Below are 27,015 nucleotides of genomic sequence, written 5' to 3'. Positions count from 1 at the left end.
AGAACACGAGTAGCGTTTCACTTTGCAGGTGCAGAGGAAAAAGGAGGGTATTTAAACTCTCAGAATTAAACGATTAAGCTGCTCTGAGCAAACGGTTTGGCAGGCGCCTTGTAGGCGTTACAAAATCCCCCCCCCCCCGTTCCCCCACTCACCCGAAACTATGTTAATTCCTGCGAGGTAATATGCGCGTATTTCACCGTCCGTCAATTTCGACGTATGGGAACTCTGAACTCTACACGGGCGTCCTGATACGCGTGCCGTACTCTTGAAGGTCCGCAACAAAACCAGGCGTCGTGAAATTGCCGTACTTGCTCGCTGGCGCGCGGCTCGAACTCTCTCATCGGATCCTCCCCTTGCAGATTCTGACTACTTTTCTTCCAGCACAACCCCGCCGGCAGCCGGTCGACGCGTACGCTGTCGGGGCGCATTGGGACCGAGTACGGCAATTTACGACGCCTGACTGTTGCCGAGCTTCACGAGTAACGGCAGGCATAACACGACGCCCGTCTTCGGGCCACGAGGCGGACGGTCGCGACAACGGCAGCCGGTCTCGCGAGCACAACAGCTGATGAGCGCACTGCACAGTATTAAGTCTCACAAATTTCACAATTCCTACGAGGCGCCAGCCAACGGTTCAGTTACATAGAGAAACAAAGGAGCGCTACTTACGATTCGAAAGGCTTTGAGTGTTCCTTCTTTGAGGAGTTGGTCAAGCAGCTCTTGCAGTAGTAGTCCGTTCCAACTGTCTTCTGCTTTCCCCCCGTGATGTATGCTAGGCGTCCAAAATGTTTCCAAACAAAACTAGACTTCCCCTTCGAATGCAAAGGAATAATCCGAAAACTTCCAATCGGCATCTTAAACACATCGGGGCCAGGAATTTCTTCCTCGCAACAAGTTGCAGATATGTCGCCGATTCCATCCGCAACCTCAATACACGCGACCGCCAAGTCGTCATTCCGGCATTTCGAGGCCGCGGCAGAGGCCGCTGCTTCTCGTTGCGCCATTTTGCGCGCGAAAGAGTACCGTATTTACCCGATTCTAACGCGCCCCCGATTCTAACGCGCACCCGATTTATCCTGGCAAAAAAAAAAAAACGAAAAAACTTGCACCTCAGATTGTAACGCGCACGGGACTTTGTGACCCCGACAAACGAATGCGAGAGAAACGGGCGATTTATTTCACGACGTAATCTCACTCATCTCACTCCTCGTCGCTCTCCGCTGACCACGACATCTCGTCCTCGGTGCCGTCAAGTACGTTCGCGATGCCACACTTCTCAACGAACCTTCAACCATGGTCGATGGGATCGTGGCCCACGCCTCGCACGCCCATCCCGAGAGCTTCTCCAGAGGTGCCCGCTTCAGCCGACCGCTAGTTTTGAACGCCTGGGAGCCGCTGCTGCCATTGCTGTTATCAAGCGCGCAAGTGAAACGATTTGACGGTTTGTGTGAACGCCAATAGAAAAGCCTAGGCTTCCTGCGTCCGAAAAATCGGTGCTAAAAGTTTTGGCGCCATCTTGAGATGGCGATGGCGATGGGTGGACCGAAATTTCCGCTGTTTCGGCAGTTTCGGTTTCGTATCCGATTCTAACGCGCATGCGATTTTTCGGCCTATTTTTCCGGAAAAAAGTGCGCGTTAGAATCGGGTAAATACGGTAGTTGGGCCGGTGGGGAAATCCCACGTTGCTCTGGCTAGAGACGACACGCGTGCGCAGGCGCGCGGAGAGCAGGGTTGCTTTCGTTTTCCGTTGCTTCATTATTCTCCTCCGTGACATTGAAAAATGCCCGAGGCATGAAAAAAATTGAACGGAACACGAAATCTCAAACAAAGCTGGATTAATTTTTAAAAGCCATTTTTATTCTATATACGTAAATGCAGCGCCGATCACGCCGGGAAAATACGTCGGCGGCGGCGGCGGCGGCGCGCCGATCAGTTAGTGTCGGCGGCGGCGGCGCGGCGGGAACAGTCGGCGGCGGCGCGCCGATGTCTCGGCGCACAGCTTTAGCCGTGAACCCCCTGCCGCGGCTATGACGCAACGTGGCGCGGCTATGACGCAACACAATACAACACAATCCACTTTAATCCAATCCAATCAAAATCCAATCCGATCCAAATCCAATCCAATCCAATCCAATCCAATCCAAATGCAAATCCAATCCAATTCAATCCGATCCGATCCGATCCAATCCAAGCCACATCCGATCCGATCGAATCCAATCCAATTCAAGCCAAGCCAAGCCAAGCCAAGCCAATCCAATCGAATCCAATCCAATGACCCTCGCGAGAGAGTGTTCGCTATCGGAGAGGAGTGGGGGTGAGCGGCGGAGAGCGCAGCTCGCGCGGGGAAGAAAATGGGGGAGGGGGGTGGACGGACAACAACGCCGTATGGAGGGACAAGGCGAGTGAATGAGATGCAGTCGCATCTAAAAAATGTTGATTTTTTGCAGCCAAGTTCTAACATAATTTTTCACAGCGTCTGCGAGGAATGCCCTTAATGGTTCAAACTTTATGTGCTCTGAAGCTAGATGCCCACATATACAATGTGCCTGTGGAAGCAACAAGGTTCAGTGCGAATGGTGCGGCCGTTGCAACAAACACGCCGCGGTGGTTCAGTGGCTACGGCATTCGCTACTTAGCCCAAGGACGCGGGTTCGATCATCGGTCACGGTGGCTGCTTTTCTGATAGAGGCGGAGAACGAAAACGCCCGTGTGTTCGGGATTTCTGCGTGCATTAAAAATCCTCATGTGGCCAAAATTATTCTGGAGCCCTCCACTACGGTGAGCTTTATCGCCTGGGTACCGTCGTCACGTTAAACTTCAGGATAATCAAGCAACTCTAGAAACATGGTGATGGATTGTTAGCAACTTTTGCTAACTTTAGTTGCATTTTAAAGGGGGACTGTGTTACGTGCATTTAATTTGGAAACAGAAGCAGCTGGTGCAGTCTCAATCAACGCACGAAGAAAATGGTTTCGGTTCTCTCTATGCCGTTAATTAGCTACCTGAAGTTTTCACGCAGAATGAGACCAAAATAACACAATGATAACAAGTAATGGGGTGGGTCGCAAGGCAAGTTCAAATAAAAAGCCGCGTGATGTATTTGTATAAAACCAGAAAATAGTTGGGCTATCTGTTATCTCCTAGTTAAGCTATCTTGTGCATTCGATCTCTGTCTGCGTCATTATCTTCTTGAGATCGAAGTTAAGCCATAAAACGTGTTTGAACATGCTGTCATCCACTGCTTAAGTTAGGTTGATTATTGTTGCGTGATGGTTTTATACCTTCGTAATCATAGTAACCTCAATTTGGAAATGCGTTAAAGTGCAGGAATTTTCCAGCTGTGGGGTTCTAAGAATTTATATTGCGCCACTTCACTGCAAATTTAACTTTGAAAATGTCCTAAGCATTTTGTGTGTACGAAATTAATGCCCAGATAAATTACCGAGACAACGGACATCTACTTTGAGTGGCTTTAGATGTGATTGCGAGACCTGCTCCAAACACAACGGCAAAAAAAAAGGTCCCAATAGATTGCATGACAAAAGTTGCGAATGCGGTAAAATTGAAATGAATTGGACAAACCTGCATTGCACTCATCATGGGACGAATTAGCTGAGAAGAGTGTGAAAGGTTCATTATCATCACCAGCCTATCTACGCCCACTGCAGGGCCACTCCCATTATTCTCCAATTACCCGGTCCTGTGCTAACTGTGACCAATTTATACCCGCAAACGTCTTGATCTCATCTGCCCATCTAACCTTCTGCCACCCCCTGCAGCGCTTGCCTTCTCTAGGGATCCACTCTGTTACCCTAATGACGAACGGTTATCTTGCCTTCGCATTACATGCCCTGCCCACGTCCATTTCTTCTTAATTTCTACTAATATGTCCTTAACACGCGTTTGTTCCCTGACCCACTCCGCTCTCTTCTTGTCCCTTAATGTTACACCTATCATCTTCCGCTCCATTGCCCGCTGAGTCGTTCTCAATTTAGGTTGAACCCTCTTAGTGGTCGCGGGTTCGTTTCCCGGCCGCGGCGGCCGCTTTTCTGATGGAGGCGAAAAGCAAAAACGCCCGTGTGTACGAGATTTCGGCGCACGATAAAGATCCCCAGGTGGTCAAAATTAATCCGGAGCCCTCTACGGCGCGCCTCATCGCCTGCGTTGCGTCGGCGCATTAAACCCCACAATCTATCTGAACCCTCTTAGTGAGCCTCCAAGTTTCTGCCCCTTAGGTGAGTACCGGTAAGATGCAGCTGTCATGCACGTTTTAGGCGCGAAGCTCCTTAAGGCGTGGGTCTGTCCATCCTCGACGTATGTATGTAGCCACCTCTAGTTTAGTTCTTGGATTGTTTACTAGATGGCGGTACTTGTATATGATGAAAAGATGCGCTTGGATTGTTTACTAGATGGCGTGGCTACCTCTAGTTTAGTTCTTGGATTGTTTACTAGATGGCGGGGAGCGTTGTAATAAAATCCGTTCGCTGTTGGCGCGCGCTCGGAGTCGCCCGATGGATAAGGCTGCAGATGTGCGAGCCCGCGAGGCAGAAGCGCTCCGTGAAGCTGCGCGACGCCGCCGCCAAGATCCCAGCGTTCGAGAAGGAGAGGCCCAAGCGGCACGGCTGCGGCGCGAAGAGGATCTCCAAAACGTCAGAGAACGGGAAGCGGCGAGAAAGCGCGCGTATCGGCAGGCAGACCCCGATGCAGTGAGAGCTCGTGAGGCGTCTGCAAAACGCATCAGGCGAGCTCAGCCCCAAGGTGCCGACGCGCGGTTTAAGCGAGACTTTCTAGACGTTACGTTCGGACACAGATGTAGTGCGCGAACTTTCACTGAAGAGTCGCGGTTTTACCGATGATTTCCCCTCAGGAGCTTCGCCCACTCATCATCATTCACCCCGTGGATATGCTGTGAATTTTTTCTTCAGGGACAATGGTAGGCGCGCCATTCATTATCTGAGAATGCCTGCCGTAGGCATTCAACCCTATTCTTATCCAACTAATTATCTCTGCCTCATGGTTGGGATCCGGGATCACAACTTGCCCTAAGTAGATATATTCGCTTACCCCTTCCGCTGCCTCGCAACATATCTGAAACCACTCTGCTGTCCCGAGGTTATTGATGATAACTTTAGTTTTCTGCGTATTAATATTCAAGCCCACGGTACTACTCTGCTTGTTCAGTGTGGTAGGCATGCTGTGCAATCGCCCGCCGAGTTACTTAGCAAGGCAACGTCATCAGCAAATCGGAGGTTACTGAGGTGTTCTCCATTAACTCTTTCTCCCACCTATTCTCAATCCAATGTTCTGAATACCCCTTGTAAACATGCTGTGAATAACATTGGAGAGATTGTGTCTCCTTGTCTGACGCCCTTCCTTATAGGTATTTTACTGCTCTCCTTATGGAGGGTGATGGTAGCTGTGGACCCATGGTAGATATCCTCTATTATTCTTGCATAATGCTCATCTACCCCCTGGTTCCGTAATGCCTGAATGACTGCTGAGGTTTCGACCGAGTCCAATGCTTTCTCATAATCTATGAAGGCTATATATAGGGGTTCAGTATACTCAGTGCACTTCTCTATCACCTGATTGTGAGTGTGAAAGGTGCGAGGGCGAAAATAGAGGGTGTTACGTTGCGGAAGTGTATCGTTCATCTACATTAGCAGCGGAGCGAGCACATACGGGGGCGTTTCACTGCAAGGCAGTATACCTCTAACCAGCCAAGGAAGTTTTCTTGTTCGCGTAAGCAGAAAACTCCCAGGCTACTACTGGCTACTGGCTGTACCCCGGCTACACAAATAAGCTGCTGGAACCGCCGGGGATCGAACCTGAGCCCGCAAAAGGAAGAGAAGAGAGACCCTGTCGTCTTGCCCACTAAGCTACACCACTTTTTTTCTTTATTAGCTTTTTTTGCACACAATACACGTCACGGATGGATTAAAAACCGTCGGCCAAACTTCGGCTGACAGATAAACTTAAAATAAACATCAAACCTAACCCGTTCTGCTAGAACAGGTTAGGAAAAGCCATTCCATATCGGCGTCTGCAATTTGTGCACTTCGTAGAGCAAAGTAATACTCTGTGCAAAGTATTTGCTCACATCGGGGGCATGCGGGTCAGCATGCCGCACCGCCATCCTCGACCTCCAAATTGCATGCAATCCTAGAGCCATGATGAGGTCATACGGCACACTGTTGTCACTAGGTACGCAAGGAAATCGTATGCCTTGGGGTGAAACGGGCAGGTCTATCTTTATGGTCCTTTGTTGCACTTCCCACAAAAAGATGCCGTCCCAGCACTCCGCGAAAACGTTCTGAAAGGTTTTTGGTTTGTTGCGCAAAGTGCACGTTGTAGGATCAGCGACAAACAAACCTTTCTTCTGCATCCACGTCTTAACGGGAAGTGTACCGGTGTGTAGTTTAAAGAAAAAGGTTTTCACGGATTCTGGGACGGCCATCTTTTTAACACGAGATAACACGTCCTGGCCAGGAACAGATCTATACACTGATCGGTAAAGTGGCACAGATAACAACACATTCTTCAAGTCTTTAGTAAGTGCCTTTCTTGACACAGTTGCTGAGTACTCCAGTGAAAACCATACTGCTAGAAACCTGAAAGAGTATACAACCTCCTTTAATCAGGAGAGGAGTTCGACACGCAGGCGAAAAGTGTGATGGGAGGCAGCTGTGAGCGGATCCCACTTCTGTGAATTAAATTGACACCGCAGTTCAATCAACTTTACAGCGGGGATTGTTGTTGTTGGTGGTGGTAAAAACATTTATTTGAGCTTGAGGGAAAGGGAAGGGGCAGTTGTCAGCCTCCCATGTCCGGGAGGCCGCGAGCCAGCGCCGATAGCAGAACTCGTTTCATCAGGGCGAGTTGCTGCTCCGGTGCCGAGCTGGTCAGAGCGGACTCCCATTGCTCATGGGTGGGGGAGTGAAGGGGCGTTGGGTGCTGCGGGCAGGAGAAGGCTAGGTGGAAGGTGGTAAGAGAAAGGTCACACGGTGGGTAATTATGGGGGAAGATTGATGGGGAGATGTGTGAGGGAATCGTGTGATTATAGAAAGTTTCTGTCTGAAGGCAATGATAGACATAGGCTTCATGTGGGGTAAGGGAAGTGTGGGGAGGAGGGTACCTTCTTCGGTTGTTTGTATAGAGGGAAAGGAGGGAGCTATAGGTCGAGTCGAGCGGTGTTAAGGTGGTGCTTGCGGAATCTGGACGTCCTGTGGTGTCTAGCCTCGCAGAGGGGAGTGCCCGGTTATGGAGAGCGCGGGCTGCGGCATGGGCCGCTTCATTCCCAGCAAGACCAGAGTGGCCAGGGGTGCAAACTATTGTTATGTCTATTTCTTCGGGGAGACAGTGAAAAAAGGGAAGAGCTTGAGGGCCTGCCAGGCCAGCTTGATACCACCGGCATGCTTGCTGAGAATCGGTGATGATGGTCAGGTAGGGCTGTTTCTGGTGGGTGGTGGTCGCGTGAGTGACGGCGAGTGCCTCTGCTGTGGGAACTGGTAGCTGCTTGTAGGTGGCTGCCGTGGCGAGATGGCCGGTAGAGTCCAGGGTGACGAGGATGGTGTGTGAACCGTTGGAAGTACGGGCGATATCCGTGTAGCGCGTTTGGGCGTCGGTTCCATGTCGTCTTGGAGCTTACTTTTTAAACAGCGGAGCTCTTGTGGGTCGAGCATTTATTTGGAGCTCTTATGGATCGAGGCCGAGAATACGCTTCACCGTGTGAAGTTGAAGTAGTGCCCAGGTAATGATGAAGGTGTCAGGTGCTGGTAATTACGTAGTTCATAAACGGTTTACAGTGGTGCCGTTCACAGTACTAAGCTTCAGAGAGAAGATGGAAAGGACCTAATATAGTCTGCCAGCAGTTGAAGAGCGACATAGTGGCTCTTTTACCGAAAGAGCACTAGGTGACCACCTCGAAAAATTGTATCTGTCGTTCTGCCGCATTCTGAAGCCGGTTGGATTCAATGCACGGTGCGGAGGGAAGAAACGGCATTGCTAGGGAACAGCCAGAATGAGGAGAAAGAGGAACAAACATTTTTATAGCAGGCGAAATGTGAAAGGCAGACATCAGGAGTTTGATCCCTGAGTCCTTGCACGGGAACTGAGCCTCCAAATCGAGTGGCCGTGGTCCTTGCCTGCCGCAACAGACAGCTCTACCAGGTAAAGCTGGTCGGACAGGTATGTGCTGCACAGGGCGCACTTAGATAGCTCGTGAGAGTTGAAAAGTTTCGGTGGGGGAGAGGGTGGGAGGGGATCCGCCAACCATGTGAACCTAGTGGCCTGCGCTCCTACAGAAAAGGCAGCTAGGGCCGGTAAATTTGGGCAGTGTAGTGGAAGACCCTTTCTGGGTATGGAAAGGTATTCATTTGCAATTCAGGCTCGGTGGTGGTGAGCCTGCTCCATAGGCAGCTGTTGGTAGGGTGGGGAAAGGTACGTTGGGCCAGATGTAGACTTTGGCTTATTTCTGTGGATGTGAGGACAGGAGGTCAACGATCCTGCCAAGGCGGCGTTTTTAATGTGAAGCTTTCTATACCCCACTGATGTCATGGTGTCCTTCGTCTCACTGGTGTCATTCATCTTTACGCCCACAACGCACTGCACGAGAGCCAAATTACACAATGGGTTTCCGGAAGGGCACGGCCTCAAGATAAAAAAAACGCTTCCGGTGCTCGGACTGTAGCCTTATCCCCTCGCGTTATGAAGGCGACGTCTACCCTAGTGCGCTATTCCTACACGCTCGAAGAAGTCTGGATTTTGGATTTAAATTTCATTCAGGTTGCATTGGAGGAAACTTCGTGTTTTAGCTATCTTTCTTTTAAGAAATGGCCTTTGAGTTTCTTTCCTCCTTGTCAGGCGGGTTATTTCTCACTCGTGGTCGTGTGTCGTCTCGTTCCAGGCGATCCGTGAATAGTAGGCGCGGCGGAAGCTGTACACGCCAACAGCGACAGCGCTAGCCGCACAGGGTGCACAGATGGCGACAGTATGAAGCGAAGGTTAGCTTTTATATAAGCAGGATAATGTTAGCGGGGTCGGACCTCGACGTTTGTGCATCCTATCACGTCTATTGTCCTTATCGTTTACCAATAGCGTCAGGCCGAGTTGTTTAGGCTATACCGATGCTTCGCTTCGCGTTCGAGGAGTTGGCCGCCGGAGTAAACGACGATATTTCAGCTTACGTCCCAGAAACAAGGATACAGAAGTAATAAAGTGCAAGTAATGTAAGCATAGAACAAAGAGTTTTTAAAATGTTCAGAGCTCCTCCACCGTGTGGGGAAGGAAGTACAGTGAAGCTGCGCATTAATCGGATTTCCTATGTGGGGGATCATTCATTTTGGGGATTTGCTATATTGAATTGTAAGGACATAGGCGCGCTCTCCACGTCCCACTCTAACCGCACACAGGATTGGTGGGTTGAGACAATGATGTTTTAATATAGTGTGGCTACGCCAATCACAGTGCATAGGGGGCCGTCAGAGAGCGCGTGGAATCGCGCAATGCCAACGGGAGAGAGACGCCGCGCGTGGCGAAGAGCATGCACAACTGGGGATAGGAGTGTAAACTGGGCTCTACCCGCACCGCCTCCGTAGATATTTATGCTTCACTGCTCAACCCACAATGTGGGAAAGCCAGCTTGCAAAGACCAAGTTTACACTGGGCTTTTTAAAGGCAGCTTCAGCTACCAGCAGAAATGCAATGCTAGAAGGAAATTTTTCGAGGAGCAAAGTTAGTCGTCTTATATCGATATGTAAATACTCTAAAACTTTTTCTAGTTTATATAAATTTTTACACACGCTAAATTTTTTGGTCTACGCTCAGTCTTTCGCCGAAAACGATGTCCCGGATCCTAGTTATAGGGATCGTCGCCGTAACAAACACCGAGAAAAGCAACTTGAATACGCAATGAGGCTGTCCCTGCGTGAGTGCTAACACTCGCATTCCATTTGCAGAAATGCCATCTAATGCTTTGCCTATGTGTATAGCGGGGAGCACCTTAAGAGGGCTGGAACAAGCGTATGTCACATGTAGGTCTGTGTATGTTGATAACCGTGTCGCAGTAGCTTCGCCTTTAAGGAAACACCTTAGGAAAAATCTTAAGCTAGCTGAAGGAAACACGGAATGAAGAAGAATAATAGCTACGGTACAGACTAACGTGGTTTAGTAGCGACAGATTTACTTGCATATTTCACGCTGAGAGTAAGTTCATATGAATCGGCCATGAGTTTCTGACGGCTGCTGTCCCCATCACGTCCTGATAGTCTAGAGTGGGTATATTGATGTCGTAGCCAATCTACTGCCGCTGAGTCTAATTGACCACTCCGATTTTTCAATATGTCCTAAGCTTCTGCCGGAAGCTGTCATCGTCCCTTGCCACTCCCCCGAGTGAGCATGTGCCAATAATTCGTGGCTGTTTTGACGTCTCAGAAAAATGGCAATAGGGGAATCGGCCATGATGTTGTCGCGGCTGCTGTTATCTTCACTGGTAAATGTCTTTCTGGGGTTTGTGAAAACTGTGGTTGGTAGAAAACTGTGAAAAACGGAGTCACCTACTGTTCAATCCTTCTGAGAGCCAATTAAACATTCGTCCCAATATTGAAAGAAGCAAATTAGAACCTTACCGAACATATGCCTAGCGAGTGGGCTAGAATACGAGTATGCTTCACTGATTAGAATTACAGATGCGCAATCAAAACCTAAAATAAGAAATGAGATGGCAAGACTTATAAAACAGCTACGCAATTTCAGCCACTCCATAAGAGCGGTAAGAAGCAAGTGTACGTAGCTGTGTGTTAATAACCACGACCAGCCAAGATTTTGTAGCTTACCGTAGCAGCACTTGTGGTTCTGTTTGTACTTGCGTTCAGTATCAGTGTAGCAGTGCTTTAAAGCGGGGTGCTATTCCAGAAGGCCGGAGATTGAGCAGAGTTCGGGTCGGGAGAGACGAGCTCTAGCGACGCCCACGTAACATTAAAATATTTCGATGTGGAGTCCAACCACTTAAAAATGCGATTTATGCCATTTGCTGGTTATTGAAGAAGAAGAAGAAGAAGAAGAAGAAGAAGAAGAAGAAGACGAAGAAGAAGAAGAAGAAGAAAGTTTATTGAAATGCCGTAGGCAAGTGATACAACAGTACAAAATGTTTCAGACAAGGGTCCCAAAGTCGAAGACGTATTGAGGTGACGTAACTGGTCCAGTGCAGCGCGATCCAAAGATGCGTGACTAGGGCGTTGCGCATCTTTCAGTGCGTTCTCTCGCTCCACTGTTGCACTAGTGGCTACTGGGGTCAAGTAAATCCAGCTACTTTGCTTTATTACGCTTTTATTTCACTCATCTGTATTGCACTACAAAGTTGATTTAGTTTGTAACTTTTTATGTGATCGTTTTGCGGGACATTTTTCGTTCTCAGAAGCAGTTTCTGCCCATATCTGCCGTCGGTGGCAGACAATGCAACCACGTAACTAGGGCTGACTAGCAAAAGAAAAAAATGGGCGTGATGGAAACTCACATTGAAATTAATTGCTGCTGGGTGTTAGGTTATTCAAATCATTCGTGTGCTTTTCGATACAAAACTTCCTTGGGGAACTTAAGTCGGCTTGAGAAAGCTTGGTGATACTTATTTAAAACGTTCTTACTAATACATTGTACTTGCGTCATTTTCCTCGCTTTCGTTTATTTCTTTATCTTTTGGCACTAATTAGTTCGACTGGCTTCTTTTCCGCGATACCGGGTTTGCGGCAGTTTCTTCTCTTTTATTTCTTAATGGAGTACGTCAGCAAGCAGACTGGCACACACCACGGCCTCCCTAGAATCGGGGTTCTGAGAGGCTGGCGTGAACCTGTCCTGCTTCCGTGCCATCACGTTCCAGTGTCACGCGGCACGCACTATTCTGCAACTTTTGCTATTCAAAGTCACAGCGTGATGCGTTTTGCGAACCGGGCACGTTCACTACTCAATGTTCCCGATTGCGGGGCAATCCCCCAAGCGAGCATATGCTAAGGAGGAAGGATTAGCATTAACAACTTTTCATAATTGTTTGCTTAAGTGATTTCGTTCTTCACCACTCTTGTTCGAGAAATTTTGTTACAGGGGGTATTTTTTTCATTAAATCCAATCTTTTCCCTCCCCTCTGTTCTTTCGTCCTCTTCCCACCCTTGCTTACCCTCCCTCTGGCGTCACGCGGTTACTTTAATTCTGAACTATCCCCTTTAGTCGCTTTCCATGCTCGTCTTCTTGGTATACGTCGGCAACGCTGACGAAAACCGCTTGAAATGTGTAGAGAACGCCTGCAATAATAGATAGGCCCCTTTGATTGGCTTTGCATACACGAACGAGCTATCCTGCCAGGTACATTTTCACAAAATATATGTGACGCGCCACGCCTCTACCGCGCTGACGATATATGAAACGCACGGAAATGCAACGCCTCGTCCGAAATTGTTTTGCGAATAGACGATAACTGAAGCGCACAATCTGGCTGCAGACGGATAGACGCGCGGTAGACCCTGCGGAACCCACGTCTGGCGAACCGCCTAAAGTAAAGGCGAGGTCAGCGAAACACGCCTCACTAGCGATCATTTGCGCACACACCTGCCGACTGACGGCTGCTGGCGGTCGATTGTGCGGTCACTACCAACGCTTCCGTAGAAGTTGCGCGTCGCGTCATACTGCAGAGCTAACAAATTTTGCTCCTTGACGGTCATCGAGCAAATTACGCCCCGAAATCGTCGCAAACTCGGTCGCCAGATGATTGTCCAGTCAATGAATAGTATTTTCTTAGAGATAAAAACAAGCTCAAATTTCTCCTGTGTTTAAAAGATCTGGCGCACTAGAAATAAAGCTGCTACGGCGACCATGAACAATAAACCACGCCGAAGCAGCGGTTGCCACGAGCGTCGCGAGTTCAACTCGGCCGTGCAAAGCCATTCCCGAGTTTTCTAAGAGTTCGAATCCCATTGAAACCCACCCAGCCCATTTTTTGGGGCGGCGTAGTGACCGAAGTCACACCCACCCATGGCGCCGACGTTGCCGACGGCGTAGCGTCACCGCCACGAATTCGTCATTTGATGCCCACTAGTAGAGACAAGGCACAAAAAAAAAAGTCGTTAGTCCACTGTGAGCCAATGGAGCCTAGTTGCGAGGATGATCGGCCCGAAGTGTGGTTCATTCTTGTCCGAGCCGATAGGAGCCGCGAAGGCGACACGACTTTCTCGTGGGATCCTTCCTAATACACTGAGAAAACGAAGTCAATAGCAAATGATACAACTTCAACGTCTAAAACGCACTCGCCATTACTCAAACACGCCGTTGACACGCCGGATTGGGACGATTTCTGATAGGTACCCACCGTACACTTTCAACTGGGGGAATGCTCAATTATTCCCGCATTCCTCCAAAGTGGTCCCGCTCTCGCGACGGGTGTCGCGGCGTGCATGAGCGGCGGGAGGCGAGACACGGCTGTTTCGTTTTCCCGTGCGCCGGGTAGCGCGCGGGGGCGCGCTACTGTCCGTCGAGGGAGTGTTTTCGGCCCCTTGTGTTTTCGGCCAAAAAACTCGAGGTGACGCTCTCTCTGGTCCGGACCACGGAAGGAGGCAGAAGGAGGCCACCCCGCTCCGTCGACCAGGGTCCCTTTGTTCTTTGTTGAAGCATCCCCAGCCCGGGTAAGCCTGACCGACCTTTCTATTTTTTATGTACGCGTAATCAGAGTTATATAGCGTGTTTTGTACGTTTTAGTGATTCATTAAATGTGTTTGGTAGAGTCCGGATCTCCGTTTTCGCCCGGACCCGCCGTGGCCGCTGCCCGGCACGCCGCGGGTTAGGATCGCTACCTTTCTCGCGCGGGAGCCGCTAGGCGAAGCCCGCTTGCCAGGCTGAGCGAGTAAGGCGACCCCATACAACCAAGCCGTAAACAAAAGCCACATTTCATGGTCGGGAGCAGGGCGCGCTCCTTTCGCTACGGTGGACCCCTTTGCTTACATGGTTTGTGCTTGCGGAGAGCTGCACAGGGTCTATCCTCAGGCGACGTAGAAAACATAATTAAGTAAAAGAACAGAATACCATCGAAAACAGACCGCCACGCACCGGGCGGGACCAACCGCGAGGCTGGGGATTTCAAAGAGGTAGTCGGGTAATCTAGTTCCTGCTTGGGAATGAGTATTGCAGCCGGATTTCAAATTGCACTGCATGCGGTGATATCACAAGCCGTACTTTATCTAGGCGTGCTGCGCGCAATTGCGCCGTTTCACTCGAGGTTTATAGGATGCTCCGTGATTACTACTTTCATACCCAAGTAGCTGGAAACTCAGGAGTAGGCGGAACTCAGGCCATCTGGAATAGCGCCTCAGGTCTGGAAACGGCGATTTTTCCGCGTCTTCCGCTATCAGTGTGTGAACGAATCCGAACAGCTCAAGTTGCTTTCTTTGCCTGGTGAGCATATACGCTGGTGATAAGCTTGTGACCTCAGGCTTCGAAGCTGACGTGGTGCCAAGGCTTTTTAAGCGGTAGTGGAAACAAGTCCGCGGCACATACTTCTGAGCAGAGTACAGCGAAGCGCCCAGGCCCAGAAAAGGCTCTTTGATCAACGACACAGTGCGTCGAAAAACACAGCGGTAAGTCTACCAGTCCTTGTCAAAGAATTTAAGTTGGAACTTAGTTAAATGGAACCTAACTGAATTAAGAAACCATGCAGCCCAAAAACGTTCTTCAAGAATACCAAGTTGGTGGTGAAAACGCTCGGCCTCCTCGGCGTAGACTTTCCGTTTCTGACCTTGTTTCCCCTTCACGCTGACGTTGTTTGATACACAATCAATCCCTCTTCAGAGCCAACGTCGTAAGCTGCGGCTCAGTTGAACCAGAAGGAACTGCCGGGAAAATACACGACAATTTCAGGAGTGTTCCTTTCTTAAGTGAGGGTTTTCAGCAAAAAGTGATGTAATTAAACACAACTTAGAGAAAATACAACATATTTTGTTAATCCCTCAATGTTCCGTTGGGCGAGTTGACTCCGTGTAATTTTTGAAGTACATTCATAAGCTCAAGCACGTGGAGTGTTTGTGGAAACTGGAACAGGGTACATTTACTGTTACGACCTACATAAGCATCAATGAACAGTTTGAAGGTTGTGTTTAGAAAGGAATAATATCAGCACTGTTTAAGGTGTTTCGCAGCGAGCTTGCATTCGAACTATACAAAAGGCGGATAAATTGATGGGGCTTTTCCCATCGCCGCTTTATTTTGATCGATGAGTTGGCAATTAGGCTTGTCTGGGGGCCTGTGTACAAGCAATTTTGATATGTCATTGCGATCCAACATTGTCGGTAAAATATACAAGTTTTGAAAACCCACTGACACTGCGAATTTTTCTGAATTGTGCAGAGGAGATTGAATACATTTTTGGAATTTATTTCGCGGCTTACATAGTGGCTGGTAGATGCCCCATGGGCGGCTGCATATAATTTTGAACCGAGATTCATCATGCTCAAAATGTTAGAATTATTGCCTATTATAACACAACGTCTACTGAATGTTTTGTGCATATATTGTGTTTTTTTCACGTGACAGTAACGTTTGTATTGAACTTCATCTGTGCTCTCTTTTTGGGAAACAAGCATTTGGTTGACAATAAGTTCCCGTGCTTCGTTTTGTATTGCTAAGGTTTTCTGTTTTTGAAAAGTATGTTGGAAGATTTCAGGCGCTAGCTGGTTCTTCATGATTACTGAATATAAAACTTCCCGTCTCCGGCTTGGACTTTAACGCAGTACCCTATTCAAATAATCACGGGGTTTGAAGGGGCCAGATGCCACGCGAGTTGCCACGGCTTCCGCGTCACTGGTGACACACGAGAGAGACAATCATGGCTGCTAATAGACACCTTGGGCTCCGCCACGTTGTTTCAACGCAAGAATTGAGATGGTTGACGGAATAACACGGCTTATATTACGCCCTTTCTTTTGCAGGAGACATGAACAAGTTTACTGTGATTATTTTCACGGTTGCGATTGCCATCGTTTGGTGAGTACACATTAAAAGCTCAATGGAGCTTTGTAATGGCGACAGCCTCTTTGAGAACATCTGGCGTATTGAAGCGCAGCAAAGACGAGGCCAGGAACACAGGCTCTGTGTGTCGTCGTCTGTGTTCCCGTCCTCGTCTTTGCTGCGCTTCAATACGCCAGATGTACCAACTCGCCCAAACAAATACTCTCCTGAACTCTTTGAGAAGCAGGAAGTCCGCGCGTGCTACTGCAGTGCGGCGTGGTTTGGGGGAGCCTGTAAAACACGGCTGAGAAAGCGCTTCCGGTGGCTTGCAGATATTGTGTTTGGCATTGTTATATTACAGTACACTGGTCTGATTCGGATCTAATGGTAGGCGGTTACTCCTACTTCAGTGTAGCGGCAAGTTGGAAATCGTGGTGTCAATATAAAATCTTGAAAACTAAGAGGACCGTTCTTAGAAGGAATTGTTGGTAAGGTCATAAAGGAGGCGGCTGTGTCTGAAAGTCCATACTTAAAATTAGCGCTTTCAGGGTCGCAATTTTAATTCTATATTTGAGAGTTTCAACTGAAGTGGGGAGTCGTACGACATGCGTGTAATCGTTCGATTTGAAATTTGAATGAACGGAAAAATTGCGTTTTCCCAGTATTTCGAGCACTGCACTTGAGAAGCACTCGTATCTTACAAAATTTTTCTTTGGTTATTATTCTCACTTTTGTTTCAAATCTGTAGTACGTGTTATACCGAGATTTACGGCAGCCATCCTTTGTATGTCTCGCAATAGAGCGAAATCCATCCTTCTTTCCATAAGGAGGGCGGAACAATCGTTATTTCTATTTTTGGTCGGTGCAGACGCAGTAAAAGTCTGATTAACTTGGCAGTGCCGTTGTGGCAAAAAACCGGAGAAGTGTAACAGCTGGAGGAACATATCCCTTTCCTTACAGCGCATAGCGCGGCCCGGACAAACGCACACACGAAATACATAAAAAAAACTGCAGTACTTGTTATAGCGTTTAGTATCACATCCTAGCGCTGTCCCCATCTTTCTTGCAGCGTTTCTGCGACGCCTTTTCTCCCCTGCTGTCCCTGCGGTTCCTGCAAAAGCTGGGGAGATCACATGGCATGCTTGGAAATTTGCTACGACGTGAGTGGACGCTAAGTATCACCACGTAACCTTGATAGCGTTTTAGATGAGGGGCTATTTCTCCTTCATTGGGCTGAGCAGCAAAAGTAGCTGCGAGAGTGCCATTAAAAACCCTAAATACATTTTTTGTACTATCTGATTCAATAACCTGCGTCCTTACATTTTACGCGCAAATCAGGTCGGAAAGAACACAATAACAAAAAACTAAATAATAATGAGTCACTTGCTGGCTTTCTGCACTACTTTTAGAATGCTTAACGTCGCTAATTGTGCCCGTTGCCTGAAAAAACGCCAACATAATTCTCACCCGCAAGAAGGGAGATACCTAAAACCTTAAGAATTATACACCCATCAGTCTACTCTTAGATGTATGCAAGCGGTTTGCAAAGTAATGGTTAGCTGCAAAAGTGTGAGAATTGATTACAAACAACCCCAAAAGAAGGCTGGATTATGAACGGGCACTCTACAATGGATCGTAACCACGTCGTCAGTCGAGCAATAGAGAAATCTATAGAGCACATTATACTTCTTTGCATAGAATTTCCAGTGTATGAACAAGAGTTTGATTCCGTACACACCGCAGCTGTTCTAGACGCACTCAAAAACCAGTGAATACCGAAGAGCTACATAAGGTTTCTAAACGACGTATATATAAGGTGCGTATGGTAGGATACTTACTCACAAGCAAAGGACTAATTCCCGATGCGAAAGAGGGTATGACAAAAAGAACCATCTTGCCAAAACTGTTCACAGCATGTCTACACGAGGTATTCAGGAGGCGTAAGTGGGGCAACACAGGATTACGGACAAACGAAAAGTACTTAAGTCATCCGAGTTTTTCAGACGACATAGTATTGGTCAGTGAATCTGCAAAGCTGAAAAAATTGACTGAACAACTACAATCAGAAAGCATGGGCGTCGGGCTAAAAACAAATATGGATAAAGCTAAAGTAATTATGAGTAAACCTGCCAAAAGCATCCTCTTCATGATATGTAACCAAACCCTAGAATAAATGGAAGAATATAACAACCTCGGACATGTTGTCCGTGATGAACCCTTTTGATTGATTATGAGTTTTAATGCGCCGACGCTCAACACGTCGTTAGGCGCGCCGTAATGGAGTAAGCCGGAGAAATTTTGACAACCTCGGCGTATATAACGTAATCCGATATCTCGAACACACAGGCGTTTTCCCTTTTAGCCCCCACCAGAATAGTGGCCACCGCAGCCGGGAATCAAACACGCGTCGTTAGGCTAAGCAGCACAAAGTGCTGATCCCAACCGCAAGAGAGAAATCCAGCGCAGAATAGGTATGGGATGGTGTGCACTCTGGAAACTCGCCCAAATATTGAAAAGTAGGCTTCCCTGTTTCATAAAAGAAGAATATCTGATGTGGGCTCCCGGTAATAACATTTCCACCGGCAACTTGGAGCTCTACTAAACGAATGGGAACCAAACTTAGGCCGGCTCAAAGGGCGATGTAAAAAAATGGTAGGAGTTACGTTAAGGTGGAGGAAACAAGTTTACTGGACCAGAGAGCAAACTCCAGTAGAACATACAGGGTGTCCCAGCTATCATGCACCAAGATTTAAAAAAAGAGCAATGGCGATACTCGAAGAAAACCTAGTGCGTAATGTTTGCAGAATTGTGGAGAAGCGGACAGTAATTTTTTCGTTAATGATACTTCAATAATTAATTGTAATTAATTATCTAACTCGATAAGTACTGTCCCAATCACTGAAGTGTCAATGAGGCACCTGTAGGTACCCACGAGGGGCATCTAACTTCGGCATTTTCAGCGACGAACTAATTGCGTACTCATTTATTCTGACTGATAAAGAAAACCCGCGAAATATGAAAAATACCACGTGACGGCGCCTCCGCGCGCATTGTAAAGCAGCGTCCCCAAATAAGCGGATTGAAAGCAACTGCTTCGCCTGTCACCCGCCTGAAGAGACAGCGCATCACCTTGATAATGGCATGCATCGAAGGAGCAGCAACAGCAAGATTCGCGGGGCGCGTGTGCAGATAAGGCACAAATACGGTCGCGATTTCATCTTTCTTTCTTTTATTTATTTCATTCTGGTTAACTCAAAAGCCGCCTGTTTGAGGGCATTGCTTTACAATGCGCGCTAATGCGCGCGGAGGCGCCGTCACGTGGTATTTTTCATATTTCGCGGGTTTTCTTTATCAGTCAGAATAAATGAGTACGCAATTAGTTCGTCGCTGAAAACACCGAAGTTAGATGCCCCTAGTGGGTACCTACAGGTGCCTCATTGACACTTCAGTGATTAGGACAGTACTTCTCGAGTTAGATAATTAATTACAATTAATTAGTGAAGTATCATTAACGAAAAAATTACTGTCCGCTTCTCCACAGTACTGCAAACATTACGCACTAGTTTTTTTTCGAGTAACGCCATTGCTCTTTTTTTAAAGCTTGGTGCATGATAGCTGGGACACCCTGTATAGTGCAAGTAAAGGAAAATAAATTGTCTTGGGCTGGCCACATCGTGAGGCGAAATGGAAACCGGTTGAGCACCAGGATAATAAAGTTGTTGCAGAGCGTGAAACTGGAAGGCCCTTAATTCGGTGGAGGGACAAAATAAGAAAATTCGGCGTCAAAAACTGGACTCTGACTTTGCAGGACGGGCGCGGTTGGAGGCGAATTGAATATTCGTTCGTCCTACAGTGGACACAAGTAGGTTGTAATGGTCAGGATGACTGGAATAACAGTACAAAACCTCCAGCTAGCCTTGCAAAGGACCACAAAGAAGTGAAGCTTTGTGCTGGCGTCCCCCTGAGCTTCTGCTTTTGTATTTCATTTGTAAGTGAAGCGTAAAGCGTAAGTGAAGTGCAGTTGCCACGGCTCACGGCTACCACGAAACAGGGAGCATTTCAGCTACCTCGTAGCTTGTAGACGTGGTAATGCAGAGTAAAAAAAGAAAATAAAAAAAACGCCCAAGAAATCACTTTTCTTGACAACCCCAAGGCAGAACCGGGGGTGTTGCCATAACCATCCCCCGACAACATGGGTTCCCCGGTGCAGTTCCCTCTCAAGTATACCTACTTGGAAATTATGACGTGCCGGACTCACGTTAGTCCTAGCGATATGCTTTGACCTTCAGTGCTGTCACGTGCTACAAACAGCTTTACCTACCCTTAGTTTTAGGATGCTTGGCATGTTTTATGCTGAACGTTAGCCTAAAAAGGAGACTTACCTAAGTTTTGAAGCAGAGTTACTGAACTGCAAAAACACGCATAGTAAAGTAATTATAACGGTTCCGCATTCTGTGTACTCGCACATGTGTTCAGATGTCCTCCTAAGTTTCTTACGAAATTTTGAATTCCCAAATTCGCGCCATATATGCGATGTACAGTTCAGCAGCCGATCTCAAATCCCACCGGTTCCCTCGGTCTTTGGTATTGAGGATGCACCTGATAAGGTTGAATGGTAAACAACTTGTAAACAAGCAACGACAATGGTGTGTGCAGAATTTAAAAGCTATTTGATATCGTCTTTGCTTAGAAACCTAATTTCGGTTGACACTTTTAAGGGCTAGTAGTACCGTTATGTACTGAGGCAGTCTCAGGGCTGTTTTACTAGGTTTCTTGGTACATCACCACCGTGTTTAAGAAGATATCCCAGCTTTTCCCGTCGTCACTTGTGTTTTCGATCAAGACTGGAAAGAAAATATGTAATGAATAATCATCTTTACATTCCCTTGACTTCTTTCGTGCCTCGTTTATGCTACTGCTTGAATCAACCAAGATTGTCCGTTCGTAATTTCCTCACGTAACGTTGTTAACGTGAAAATCTACATCGAATCCTTATGTTAGTGTAGTTATGTAATTTATAACGTTGCAATGTTCCTGGTTTCACCTCTATCTGCATAAAATCCTTATGTTAGTGTAGTTATGTAATTTATAATGTCGCAATGTTCCTGGTTTCACCTCTAAGGGAGTATAATCAACCATTGCTGAGAGCCTGAAGCTTGTTGTCCTTAAGCTGCTTCTCAGTTAATGTTTTGTCAGGTCTTGCTGAGTGGTGGGGGTGGATGTGTCCGTTATTACTTCTCCTAATGCATTGTGCCAGATTTACCAATTCAGCTTGTGCTCCTAGTTTTTTACACTTGCGTATTATCTGGAATTTTTGTTGTTTTCCTAGTGGTAACTTAGTGGTTTACGCTCTTTCATTAGTCGCGGGTCTCATTAGCAAAACATTGACACTGATATCTCCACTCAACACACTCAAGCGGTAATAAAGCTGTTGGAGCACTAAGGCGGTTCTCTCTGAACCACGGGAGGAGGATCAGGAGAATGGAAAACGTTTATTTATATTTTTTAGTGGTTGGGCGGCACTCCACCGAGGGCTCGTGCCCCATGCGACAGTTCCCTAAGGGGTCAGCAGGTGTGGTACCCTTGGTCCAGGGCTCCAACGGCCTCTGCTGCTTTGTGTGCCCGCTGAATCAGGCCGATGTAGTCTGCACAGCAGGTGCAGTCCAGCAGTGCCTCCCGTTGCTGCGCGTTAGGGTTTCTGATTTTGGGGACAGCCGTTGTGCTTTGGCATTCCGATGTGTTGTGGTAGAGGGTGGGTTTTTCTTGATGGCACAATGGGCATGCGTCTGCATATCGAGTCGGATAAATTTTACTCAGATGTTTAGGTTTGTGAAAGTGCCTGTCTGCAGCTGTCTCCAGTTGGAGGCTTCTGCCCTGGTCAGAGATTCGTGTGGCGGAGGGTATACCTTTTCCTGATACCCCTGTAGTATGCCAACGTGGCCGAGTATTCCGAGGGAACTGGAGTGGGTTCTTCGAGGTAGTAAGAGAAAGATGCTGGGCTCTATTTAGACATGCTTCTTTAACGGCAACATAAAAAAAAACGGACGCTCGTTTTTTTATTTGAAGTAACACTATTCGTCGGGGATTCGCTAAACTCCATTTAGCACCGTTGAGTATTATTGCCTGCACCCGTCTAACAAATAATGTTGACACGTGCTTAAGATCTTGACAATTTCGGTTACGTAATACGAACAAATATATTACTGCAAATAAAAAAAGACCGACGTATAGGGAAATTTTATTTCATAGCATTTAGTCGGTGGGATCAAGCTCAACCGGATACACTAGTGAAATGTCGAAATGTCGAGTTACCGCGATTGATAATCAATCGCGGTAACTCATGTTAGCGCCCCGCAGTAGAACGAACTGTCCCTCCGAAGTCATTTCTGCAGTGCCAGAAACTGCCTGGTGTGTTGAGGAGCCACCCGTTTGTTATTTCTTTTGAGCATTACCAAGCTTAATTTCGGAGTGACAACATCGTGAATGTTAATCGTTCGTGGCGATCTTTCATACAAACCGAAATTGTATTTTGTTTTAATGACCCGTTTAAAACCACGGATGACAGCACGTACTTTGTTTCCTTACAGTGCACGAATGCTACCTGCAGCACCTCGTTTCGAAGTCTGTGCGATGAATGCTACCCATTGTACTTGTACGTGTAGTCGACAAATTTCAAGACCGGCGGCATTGGACACTCTATACCTGGTAACACCACAACAGCCGCAGTGCCTAACAGCAGTCCCACGTATAGCGCAAAACTGTGAAACTCCGGAGCAATGTAATCTTTGAAATAAAAAGTCCGTGATCAATTGCAACAATGAAGTACATGTTGGAAGGGAAAAGAACAAATAACGATTTTTTTGTTACAAAGTCTGCTGAGAAGGCCTATTCCTTGCATGAAATTGACTTGGTTGGCCCGCAACGACCAACTTATAAGCCTCCTCAGTTATCCATCCGGGAACCTGTGTGGACTTCCCAGGACATATGCCGGCGTTCGGTGTTTCCATTGTACACTCGGGAATACATGGTACACTCGGGAAGAATGCAGCCCGCCTACTGGACACGGACTATGCAGGACTGGGAAATTTGAGGATGCTTAATAGGTTCCTGACGTGAAATGGGAGTGAAACACCGATGGTGGCACGCAGAGTTAGTGGAAAAAATTCTAGCGCATGTTTTATCCCAACATCTATGGCGATTTGTTTCTAAGGCTTGGTGATTTTTGCGACGAGAATGGGCTTGTGCTTGAGCGCATATAAATCCCCATACACTGCGGCTTGCAAGGTAGAAGTGCTGCTCAGGTAATAACGAAGGGGTCAAGTGTGACGCATTGCAAAGTTTTGTCGCAGTGTACGAGGGTTTACTTCTTGGCACTAAGCGTGTGCGAGAAGGTGAAAATGAGAATGACGTCGTCGTAAATCTATTAGCGCGGTAGGCTCTTAACGCGATACCGCTAGTTTTCTACCTCGTGAAATACGGTGTGTCTTCCTTCGAAATGTGGAGCCTTTTATTCAAGATCAGAAAGCAGAGGACTATTGTCGAATAAGGAAAGAGCTTTGCTGAGAAACAAATACTTTCCCCAACCAATTAAATGAAATAAATTTATCTCCGAATACGACCCTCTATGCAGAATTTGTGGACAACCGTGCAGATCCCCTCACATCATCTGGGAGTGCAAGGACTACCCAGATCTACCACACTTCGCCCCTTCACCTACACCGATCAGTGGGACATCACGCGGTCATTCTTGCACTTTACCGACCAGGCTTTTCAAGCGGAGACAACTGCTCTCTTGAAGCTCTCTGCTGAACTCCTGATCTGAGGAGCCATTCCCGGCGAACACCCCATCCGATAAAATGTCTTCCTTCGCGTCAACTCACGTCGGCACCGTTAAGCACGGAACGTGGCAACGGCGAACGCTTGAGCTGCCCAGGACGAACACAGGACGAAATTCTGAAGTGTTTGTTGGCGCATATAAAAGCGAATTACAGATTAAGAGGTCTTGTCTCCTCAGGTTAGTCAAGAGTATCGTCTTCACAATCCTTGTAACTCCCCGTTAATTTAGGAGAAATGACAAGCCGAATTCATCGACCGATGTTGATGCTCAGATGGAGGCTTCCTGGCCTGACCAACGGCGTAAACGGAGCCAAGATCAATGTGGCTGTTCTAAAACCCCAAATAGGTGGGTTTTTGAATGTTTATTGCGACGTGTGTTGCAATATAGCGGGAAGTCCAGAATATCAGTAAGTAGCGAAAGTGACGCACGAAACCAAGTAAAACCGTAATAAAACATAATGTGGATGAAATAGAATTTTTTATGAAAAACAATTAGAATTACGTGCACCTTCCTTAGAACAGGTTGTAAGACAAGTTTCGCATCATGTTTACACGGCTCAATGCACGGACACGGTCGGTAAGAGCATGAACCTTTCTAGAAAGAGTCATGTTTACGCGAGAAGGTCCGGTGGGAGAGAAGTCGGTAGTATTTAAGGTTTGTGGGGTTGACCGGCTGTCGTAGACATTGTAGATCCTGCTGTACGAACCGATTGCTTCTTTGCGTGCATACATTGCATGGAGACCGCAGTTCAGGGCTTATTTTGTGGTGGCCTGCGACTTCAAGTAGTGCTCAGAAAGGTATTTTGTAGCAAAAAAATCAAGCTTACTCCTAGAGAGGAAAATACTTCCGATGGGTTTTTTTGAAGGTAGGGAGCATTAAAAGTTTGTTTTAGACAATGCTGAAACTGAATGCGGAAAATATTAGTGCAATTCAGAAACAATCGACGAGGGAGGCAGCAAATCATCGTGGTGTGCACAATAGGATTGCAAAGAAGCTCGCTGCTATGCAACGGTACATTGGATTCCCGTAAGAAACAATCGATGAGGGAGGCACCAAATCATCGTGTAGTACACAATAGGATTACAAAGCAGCTCGCTGACATGCAACAGTACATTGGAGTCCCGTAAGAAACAATCGACGAGGGAGGCAGCAAATCATCGTGTAGTACACAATAGGATACCAAAGCAGCTCGCTGCTATGCAACGGTACATTGGAGTCCCGTAAGAAACAATCGACGAGGGAGGCACCAAATCATCGTGTAGTACACAATAGGGTTGCAAAGCAGCTCGCTGACATGCAACAGTACATTGGAGTGCCGTAAGAAACAATCGACGAGGGAGGCACCAAATCATCGTGGAGTGCACAACAGGATTGCAAGCAGCTCGCTGACACGTAACTGCACATCGGAGTCTCTTAAAATCTCGAGGCAACAATGGTGACAGGAAAGCTTTGCCATCGCTGTCGCTCTGCGTCCGTATTACATAAGAAAGTTCACTTACTACTAAACTTTATTAGAAAACGTTTGCGTTCGAGTAAAACTGAGGGAAATTAAAGGATTTAATTTTGGTCGTACTAGTAGTATGAATTGTTGAATGAGGCGGGCATAGCCTTGCATAACTTCCCGGCAATTGCAGCGTGTAATCGTTAATCGTCCTCAGTAGTATATCAGATAAACGAAATATCACCACACTTTACTTAGACCTAAATAACAGAGACACACAATGTCACGACACCTCACTTAGTCCTGTGGACCGCAAGAACTCCAGCAGGAGACGAGACACCTCTCTTCGCACAATCCTGTGGTTCCTAGGAAAAATGATGTCCTCCGTTGTAGCATGAGACACTCCTAGCTTCTGCAGATCACTGGAAAAGTTCGTTTGTTCAAGGTTAGTTTTGGACCAATTCATAATGTAGTGATTCATATCACAGGTCACACTGCACAATGGGCCCAAAGGGGATGAAACAATGTTGATTTTATGTAGCCAAGCTGTTGTACGGGCTGAGTCTGTTCTTGCTCGGTGGAGGAGACAGGCTTCGGATTTCTTCAGCCTTTCGTCCCAATTGGTTGATATACAGGTCTCCACAGCCGAATAAAGTGCTCGGGAATGGTCCGTTTTTCTATGCGTTGGAAATCGCACCGATCGATGGATTTGCCAATTTATTTCAGTCAATCCTCTAGTTTTTAGCACAAGGGTTCTCGAGTTCATCTTGCGGTCATTGCGTTTGTTTTCCACTTCGTCCAAGTCTTCAGCGGTATTTTTCAAGCAAGAATCACTACGCAAACGTCTTTCCGAGCCAGCGGCGCATTGACCTGATGTTTCAACCGCAGGACGCCTCTGTACTACTTGCAGTCGGGCTTCCCAGTGCCCTCCTAAATATGCGATACCGCATGCGCCTGTAGGGGCGAAGTTCGAGTGCAGCTTCTTATCTCTACGCTTTACCGAGTGAGTACTAACGTCATCTACGGCGAAAAATAGGAGAATAAGGGCCTCAAGCCATCTATATACCATCAGTATGTCTTCTTCTGGAATTGTGGCCGCATTTACATTCTTTTGGGGCTGTGTGGTGAAGCAACATAGGGACATTTAACGACTTTTAGTGAGGAATCAAGACTCGAATCATACAATCAAGACTCGATGTAACTAAAATATGCAAAATAAAGTGTAGCTTGATTTAAGTTTTTTTTTAAACGTACTGTTTTCAAAATGCCTGTTATAACGAAGTTTGTTTGTTATTGCGAAGGCTTTGATCTGATGAGGGCATATTTTGCTTTTGAGCAAAAGACAGGATAAAATCAATGAATGAATATGGACCAGAGCGCTCATCACAAATTAAAGGTCATTTTCTCACTCCTGACTATTGTCACGAGCGTAGTAAAGCATTGGGTCACGTTGTGTTTCTCACAACATATGGAAACGTTCGTTTAGGCAAGGCATGTTGCGGCAGGCATGTAAAATAACGCTTCTTTCAAACTGTTTGCAGAGTGTGGCCTTGCTATGTAATTTTTAACAGCGTCTGCGACGAATGCCATTAATAGTTCAAACTTTAGGTGCGCTGCAGCAACATGCCCACATAACCAATGTGTCTGTGGAAGCCTCAAGGTTCTGTGCGAGTGCTGCGACCATTGCAACAAACACGCCGCAGTTGTTCAGTGGCTGAGGCGTAGCGCTGCTTATGCAATAGACACGGGTTCGATTCCC

At 47.1% G+C, this 27,015-nt stretch overlaps 1 long non-coding RNA gene across 1 annotated transcript; it reads left to right on the top strand.

Annotated features, from left to right (window-relative positions):
- The first annotated feature begins 14,454 nt into the window (after nucleotides 1–14,454).
- On the top strand, nucleotides 14,455–22,796 carry LOC144138309 (uncharacterized). The gene is made up of 4 exons (XR_013315867.1): nucleotides 14,455–14,612; nucleotides 15,960–16,014; nucleotides 17,048–17,138; nucleotides 22,566–22,796. It is a non-coding gene; the product is annotated as an uncharacterized LOC144138309 (long non-coding RNA).
- The last annotated feature ends 4,219 nt before the right edge of the window (nucleotides 22,797–27,015 follow it).

Source organism: Haemaphysalis longicornis, unplaced genomic scaffold, assembly GCF_048455015.1.
Source record: "Haemaphysalis longicornis isolate Haplotype H1 unplaced genomic scaffold, Haemaphysalis longicornis Haplotype H1 scaffold_5, whole genome shotgun sequence".
Taxonomy (NCBI): Eukaryota; Metazoa; Arthropoda; class Arachnida; order Ixodida; family Ixodidae; genus Haemaphysalis; species Haemaphysalis longicornis.
This window is presented reverse-complemented; position numbering and strand designations above follow the sequence as displayed.